Source organism: Carlito syrichta, unplaced genomic scaffold (genome assembly GCF_000164805.1).
Source record: "Carlito syrichta isolate Samal-C Ts95f unplaced genomic scaffold, Tarsius_syrichta-2.0.1 Scaffold305886, whole genome shotgun sequence".
Classification (NCBI taxonomy): domain Eukaryota; kingdom Metazoa; phylum Chordata; class Mammalia; order Primates; family Tarsiidae; genus Carlito; species Carlito syrichta.
In genome coordinates, this window is record NW_007249982.1 from 39,096 (window position 1) to 46,263 (window position 7,168).

Genomic DNA, 7,168 nt, shown 5'->3' on the forward strand with positions numbered 1-7,168 from the left:
ATCGCCGGAGCCCAGCAGGTCGAGGCTGCGGTGGCCGGGAGCAGCCACTGCACTCCAGTCTGGGTGACAGAGTGAGATTCCAACTCAAAAAAAAAACCCAGAAGAACAAAATAGTAAAAACCAACAACAACAACAAAATCAAAAGATGGGCACTCAGTCATTCACATACACACATAAACAGAAAACAACAAAAGAGGAAAGAAACAGAAAAAGAAAAGAAAAAAATCTGGGGGGATGCAGATCAAACTTTCACATACACATTCATCCACAAAGAAAAAATATTTTAAAAGTAGATGAATTCAGAATGAATGTGCCATAGATTTTACCAGAGTGTGCAGTCACAATATGATGGGGCATGAATAGAAATCAAATTCAAAGAGATGCCGGCCTTATTTTATATTTCTATTTGTGGGATATCTGAAAATTACTGAGGCTCAAACTTGGCAGTGACTGCCACCCTCAGCAGAGGGAGTACGTGAGCTAAGATGAAGACAATATAGAATCCGGCTTTGTTTCCCTAAACTGAAACTCACAAAGAAAAATAAATTACTGATTCAACTGAAAAAAAAAAAGTAGGTGAACTAATGAACAGTCAAAAAAATTTTTAAATTAAAAAAATAATTGAAAATTAAAAAAGAAAAAACCCTACCCTCTTGTTGCAAGCTCTGTAATTGTTCCTCTAATCAGGTATTTTCTGCAGAGCAACCTCTTTCACTCTCTCTTCAGGGAATGAAGCAGGGAAGGAGGAGAGGCAGTGGAGATGGGTGGGGCTGAAGTCCTCCCCTCCCACTCTCATATGGTCAGGGAGATCTCCTCCCATGGGGCGGTATGGGATTGTCTCTTCCCCAGGTATGTACTCTCACCAGGGGTGCCCCAGCCAGGCCTATCCTGGAATGGAGTTCTCCTATTGTGGCTGACATTCAGGCTCTGTCTGGGTTTGTCCCTCTCAGTCATGGCCCAGCTGTGTGGATCTGACTTTCAGAGGATTCCTGGGGAGGAGGGGGTTTGGGTCAGCTCTGGACTCACCATTGATCTCTTTGGAGTTCTTCCTACCTTTTCTGGCCACACCCTTTGTCCCACAGCTGGATCAGGGTAAGGGGTGGGGTGCCTGGAACTCAGCACTCATCAGGTCCCTCTGAAGTTTGTCTTCTCAGGATATTCCCTCTGGGCCACTATCAATCCCTGAGTAGTTGATCCACCAGTCACAGAGATCAGGTCTGTTGCTCTGTGGTAAGCAAGTCAGAACACTTCCTGCCCCGCCTTCAAGATGGTGGTGGATTGCCTCTCTTGTCCTCTTCATTGGGAACTTGCCTCTGTACTCCCTCTGCAGCCCCTGCCATAGCCCTGCCAGGTGCTGAAGTGGTGAGGCAAAGCCAGGAGCTGGCAGTCTCTCTCCTGCTTCAATGATGAGGGAGAGCCTGGGGCGATAGATATTCCCCACAGCTTTTTCAAAAGAAAACTTCTGTCTGTTTTTCAAAACACAATGGTGCTTGGCTTCTGCAACCTGGGAAGAGCCAGGGACGAAGTAGATAAGTTGCAGTACCAGCTGTTGCACCAGGGGCCTGGCCACGCTCACAAGCCCCACTTAGATAATCTCTCCCAGCATTTTCTTCCCAGGAAGGGTTTGTTGACTAAAAAAAGAAAAGAAAAAGAAAATGGTGCTTGACTTCTGTGTCCTGGGAATTGCTAGTGTCCAAGCCCAGCAGCTGTGGCACCAGCCACTGCACCAGAAGAGCCCTGGCCCCTAGCTCCCTAGCTGTCACTCAGTCAGCCACTCACATGCCCACTCACTCACCAGCACATACACAAAATTTTTCATACACTCACTCACACATTCGCATAGTCCGACTGGCTCAGCCACCATCTTCCCATCAGACAAACTTTCAATAGAGAGGTCAACAGTACAAAATCAAAGTAATCTATCTACATTCCCACTTCCCAGAGGTAGCCATTGCTAACAGCTTGTCTGTCTTTCCAGAAATAAACAATGCTTATGAAATAATATATAATATAGAGAGAATCATAAACAATTAATTTTATCATAAACAAGCTATAACAAATATAAATCATAAGTTGAATCCACAGATGCATAACCCACTAATATGGAGAGTTGATTATATATCCCACTAATATGGAGAGTTGATTATATATAGATAGATAGATAGATTGATGGTGTGTGATTGGGAGATGATCAGAAAGATGATAGATAAAGATGATTTAAAGTCAATGGGTGATTGTTCATCGATTGTATGCAAATACTACATCTTAACTATGTATCTATGAAAGTATGCATGTATGTCTGTATATATACGATGTATGTATGTATGTATGTATAATCAACCCTCCATATTAGTGGGTTGTGTATCTGTGGATTCAACAAACTAGATTTTTAAAAATTGGGAAAAAAGGATGGTTTCTTCTGTACTGTAGATGTACAAGCGATTGTTCTTGTCATTATTTCCTAAGCAATAAAGTATAGCAACTATTTACATAGCATTTAAACTATATTAGTTGTTACAAGTAATTGAAAGATGATTTAAAGTCAATGGGAGATTGTTCATTGATTGTGTGAAAATACTACATCTTAACTATGTAACTATGTAAGTATACATGTATGTATGTATATTTATGTATCTATCTATCTACTCTCTGTCATCTTTCTGACCATCTCCACTCACACACCATCAATCTATATATTTATTTATTCCCACTTCACACTCTCATTTTTCCCTCCTCTCACAGACAACCATTCAAATGCTATAGATATATCTTTTATTCTTGTGAGTTATTGTTAAATGTGATTATACTAATAATCACATTATAATAAGGAAAAGAAGTATATATGTGCATTATATATATGTGTATTTGTGTGTGTAAACAATATAGATAGATTGATAGATAGGTGACAGATAGATGATCAATGTTCTCAAGAGTACTTTTGTATGAGGTTGTCTATAAACTGAAATTCTTAGTAGTGGAATGTTCAGTTTGAATTCCCATTGATGTTGTCCGGTGACTCTTCACAGAGAACAATTTCTATGCCTACCAATAGAATCTGAGTTTTCTGACTAAAAAATTGGAGGTCTTTTCATTTAAAATTGTTAGGTTTTAAAACAAAACCCCATCATGGACTGAATGCAATGTGTGCAGAGACATGATGGTGTCAAAGACCTTCCCAGCAGGAGTGAACATCATTTTGATCACATTCCATGGGAGAGAATGTTTTCACATGATCATACCTTCCTGCTGGGGCAGCTGGGAAATGTATTCCACCCACGTTCCACTAGAAACTCATGATTACAGGAGGAGAGCCTAGGGTAGACATTAAGTGGCTCTGCCAGCCCTGTCAAGTGGTTGGACATGATCCTGAGGTACGTGGAGGGTTTTAGAAGTGCTCACTCCAAACGGTGACAGCCACCCACTGACAAAAACCTCTTCCAAGCACTCCTGCAGTGGAGGAAGGAGTGGGTAGTTAACTGAAGACCTGCTATGTGCCAGTCAATAGGCTTGGTGTTTTACCTGGTGCACTCAATACACACCTGCTAAGTGGGCCCCAGGACTCCCATATGCACAAGATTTAGAGATGTGCAGGGACCTTCTAAGGCAGAGGACTTGAATCCACATCTATGTGAATGCAAGGTCCACACAGTTCTTTCCCACAGCTCTGGTCACGTTGGCACATACCATACATACTTCAAGTGCTCCACTTAGATTCTTGCTGGCCAGATGTGAAGTACATACTGCCACACATTCCTTCTCTAACTCGGACTCTTGTCATTTTCCAGGTCTACTTTAACTCCTTGGCCTGCTGCCATGGCCTGGGAGGTGTCCTCCCATGGTGGTCAGCTGAGGGCTTCCTCCACTATGCAGTTCCCAGCTGCCTCTGCTGAGGGCTTCAAAGTTCCCCCTCATTGGGGCCTACAAAGTTTATTCCTTCTGTTTCCAGCCTCGCCATGAAACCATCAAATGACACGACACATTAGTGCCTTGGACATGGACCATGTTGCCCAGGAGCTGGATGTGGCCAGTCTGCAGGCACATGTCACTGGAATCACCTTCTTCAACTTGGAGCAGGAGGTGTGCCTCCACTGTGGGCAGGCCGTGAACCCAGCGCTGCTCAAGGTGCTGCGCCTGGTACAGCTCACCACTGAGTAGCTGGGGCACTGTCAGGATTGCCTGAGCACCAAATCTGCCCAGCTGGAGGGGCAGCTGCAGGCCAGCTGGGACCAGCAGCGGCACAGCCATGAGAGGATGGGCTGCCAAGCTGACAAATTCAAGAAGGTGCAGTTGGAGAGCTACCAACATGAAAAGATGATTGACACTCCACAGCAGCTGCTAATGCAGAGAGGCACCCTTGACCATCACTGGGTGATGAATCTGCACCAGGCAAGGAGAGTGAAAGCCCTCTGTGCTTGAGCCACCAGGTCACCGGAACAGCACTGCCCTGGTCCATGAGGCCACTGTAAGCCATTCTCACTGGTTAAGGGCAGATTTTAGAGATGCTGCTCATGGCTAGAGTGACTGAGGTTGTCAGGAGGTTCTACTGCATTTGTGTGTGTGTTTATGTGAATGTGTGTATATGGAGAGAGGGTTCGTGTATGTAAATAATGAGTGTGTTGTGTGAAGGTGTGTGTGAGGTGTGTGTGTGGTGGGGTATGTGTGTGGGCTGTGTACAATTCATGTGCAACAGGAGACTAATGGAACCAGGCCCATTCTAGAATAGTGACGCATGATCCAACCGTGTCCTTGGCCATTACCCAGAGTAGCATTGGAAAATTTCAACTAATCTCCATGGAAAATGTGAATTGGGGATATTTGCCCTTAATAAATTATCAAGATGGCCAGACCCCCAGTCAGGCTTTGATGATGTAGGAACATGTCATACTGGTCCAGGTTTTCAGAAATTGTATAGTTTGTGGATGGGTGGGTGACCTATTTCTACTCACACTTCTGAAACCAAATGTGTGTTTTCCCCCTTAAACCAACCATTCCCCAACACCAATTGCTTGTCCTGCAATGCGATTCAATTCTGAAACTTTCTACATGGACAGATCACAGAAGGTAAAAGGATCAATCCCACTAGACTAGCCCCACTTCAGATGCATGGGCTTCTTATACTTGCAAGTCCTAGGCCTCCTGTACTTCTGACCAATGGGCTATAAATTGAGTTTCCACAACTTCATTCTTGGGTTAAAAACAATTGTTAGAATGGCTCACAGAAATCAGAAAGAAGACACCTGAAATAAAGATTGAAACTCCTAATAGTCAGATGGAAGAAATTCACAGGGAAAGGTGTGGCAGAATGGACTCAGAGCTTCCATGCCCTTTCTAAGTGTGCCACCCTCCTAGTACCTCGGTGTATTCACCAACATGAAAGTTCTCTAAATCCCATCATTTAGTGTTTTATGGAGGCTTTGTCATGCTGGCATGATTGATTAAATAATTGGTTATTGGTTATTAAGTAAATACCCAGTCTGTTTCTCTTTCCTAAAAGATGGAATGTATGGCCAAAAATTCCAATTCTCTAGTTATACTTTGGTCTTTCTGGTGATCAACCTCCAACCTGAAGCAGCCACCAGTCATCTTTTTATCATGCAAAAGATACCATTTTAGTCCATGTAGTATTCCTCTGAAAGGAATAACAGAGTCTGGATTATTGATAAAGAAAAGATGTTTCTTTAACTCAGAGTTCTGGTGGCTGAGAAATTCAAGATTGGGCATTGTGGTGTGGACTTCAGGCAGCTTCCACTATGGAGGCAGGCAAAGGGGAGCTGATGTGTGTGGAGAAGAAACCAGAGAGAGAGAGCATGCACAGGAAGGTGCCAGGCCCCTTTTAAAAATGCATTCTCTCAGGAACAAAGAAGAAAGAGAATTCATTCATCCCCAAGACAGGGCAATTCTCTATTCATGAAGGATCTGCCCCCATGACTCAAAACCTCCCCAAAGACCCTCCTTCTTACAAAGACATACTGAGGATTAACTTTCAACTTGAGTTTTGGAGGGGACAAACATTCAAACTATAGCCAGCGCTCTTATCTTTCTGGAGAGTCCCAGGATCTCAGAAGCTCTTGTGTCATGAACCGGGGTCTAAGACCAACTATTATTAAAAATATGGGCCAGATTCGGTGACTCAGCCTGTAATCCCAGCGCTTTGGGAGGCCGAGGTGAGTGGATTGCCTGACCCCATGGGTTCAAGACCCACCCGGGCAACTTGGCAAGACCTCATCTCTACAATAAATCAAAAATTAGCCAGGTGTGGTAGTGCATGCCTGCAATTCTGGCTACTCGGAAGGCTGAGGTGGAAGAATCGCCGGAGCCCAGCAGGTTGAGGTTGCGGTGGCCGGGAGCTTGCCACTGCACTCCAGTCTAGGCGACAGATTGAGACTCCAACTAAAAAAAAAAAATGCCCTTCTCACCCCTATCACTCAGGAAGTTATAAGTATTTTAGGAGCTCTATGACAGGAACTAGAAACAAAAACTAAATATATATTTTTATTATACCAACATATTACCATGGCTCAGAAGGAATCATGATGATATAGTGTTGATTGATAAAGTGATAATTGATACACCTGATATACTGTTTATAATTAAAAGAATAAGAAGCTTTGTAGTAGTGAGTCACATAGCCACACCTATTTTCAAGGGATACTGGGATGTAAAGTGTTGATTCTCATTGGTCCCAGTATCACAATTCATTTTACTAAGAAAGAAAGGGAAAGTGTGTGTGGAGGACAATTCGCACTTTATGTCCCATTTGCCTATGTAAAAAGATGGCAAATAATCTGCACTATAACTCTGATTTACTGCCAATGACAGTCCCCAAAACTGTGCTGAGAAGACCTCTGAAGATTTACAGTGAAAAGAAGATATGATAGGTTGATCATGTCTGAAAAGTTTTAGGAGAGGGCTGTGATCTTATAGAGGCTATGTATTTGCTAATCTCCTCCTCTTGTGGTTCCCAACCCTGGGGTGAAACTTAGGCATCGGTATATTTTTTATTCTGAGAAATTTCACACATATACAAAAGTAGAAAATAACAGAATGAACCTTCATCTACACACTATGAAGTTCCACAGTTATCACCCCATGAACAACGTTGCATCCTGTTCTCCTACCCACTTTCCCTTGCTCCTGGATTATTTTGAAGCATATTAGTCATTTAACC